This window comes from Vigna radiata, chromosome 6, assembly GCF_000741045.1.
Source record: "Vigna radiata var. radiata cultivar VC1973A chromosome 6, Vradiata_ver6, whole genome shotgun sequence".
In the NCBI taxonomy this organism is placed as follows: domain Eukaryota; kingdom Viridiplantae; phylum Streptophyta; class Magnoliopsida; order Fabales; family Fabaceae; genus Vigna; species Vigna radiata.
In genome coordinates, this window is record NC_028356.1 from 16,336,394 (window position 1) to 16,337,939 (window position 1,546).

The following is a 1,546-nucleotide window of genomic DNA, read 5'->3' on the forward strand; positions in this document are numbered from 1 at the left end:
GCCCTCAAATTAATTAAGAATGTACTTTAATTAATTTGAAACTTAAACAATAATCAATTGAACAATGATCTATGAATAACCGATGATGAATCTATTTTGGAAAAAGAGTGGCATAGCCTGTTTCTTCATAATTGTTTTTAAGTTTACTCTTTGTTCTACAACATTCTTTGAACATTTTCACTTTTACTCATTACTCATAAGCATTGCATAGCATTCATAAGAGTCAGATATTTGAAAGCAATTCTGTGTTCGTTGGGAGACGACTTAGGGTTACTTTAACCCTATCTGCTTTCTTGAATACTACTAGGCAATATTGAAGTTGCCTTGAAAAGTAGTATTAATTTGATAGCTTCAACGACAGCTTATCAATGACATACAGTCGCTGACCTAAACACTGTTCCACGAGCTACCAGGACCATCTCGGTATCCTCTAAAATGTATAGCAGACATGGACTACCATCGTCCATGTCATCCTCTAGGATGGCTGGTGCGGAACAAATTTTCAATATAAACAAAATTATCAGTATAAACAAATTTTAATTCAAATTATATTAACTAACTTACCAATATATCGTTCCATATAATGTTCCGATCAACCTCGCACATGATCAAAAGATGGAATGAGAATACTAATCTTATCACGTGCCACTACTCCAAGGTATGATCGGAAGTCATCTGCATGGGGGCTAGTTGCCACACCCGTGATGACGTTCACATTCATCGGAGTTCTTTCACCACTATTTTTTCTGATCAAAAGTTGTTTCATCCTAGTAGGTCCTCTAGTGGATCTGGTAGGGGGAGCCTCATCCCTTGAAGAATGTGGATGATCAGCCATATATCTGTCAAAATAAATAACAACATGAAATATTAATAAAAGACTTATGTAATATCATATAATTTAACAAAACATGTAATAGTAATCATAAGAAATGTATAAAAGGAAAATTTATGTGATATTAATAAAATACTTATACAGAAATTGAAAATTCATACATAAAGATATGGATTCATCATATGTATATTCCCTCATCATGATCTGACCGAATTGCATGTACATCGTCGTCAAATAGAGATTGGTCATCCAAATTTGTTGTAGTTTGAAATGAATGGTTGTCAGCAATATGAATATTAATCAGATTGTCTTCGTTAACTTCAATTTGTTTTTTGCCTTGAAGAGCGACATACCAATGCTCAGATGCAGGATCTTTGACATAAAAAACCTGAGATGCTTGATGTACCATGATAAACGGTTCGTCTCGGTAACCCACCTTTCGAAAATCAACNAGTGTCATACCCGATTCATCTATTTTCACACCACTCTTATTGTCAAACCACTTACATTTGAACAATGGAAATAAAAACTTGGTGTAATCAACCTCCCATATCTCTTCTATTATACCATAATATCTCATTGATCCAAGTACAGGAGATTGATCTTTTGATGTGGAAAATTGAAGTGACTCAGCTTCTAAACTGACTCCACTATTTTGTACTGTGCTTTTATCATCCAAAGTCTTCGTATAGAATGTGCAATTATTGACTTCAT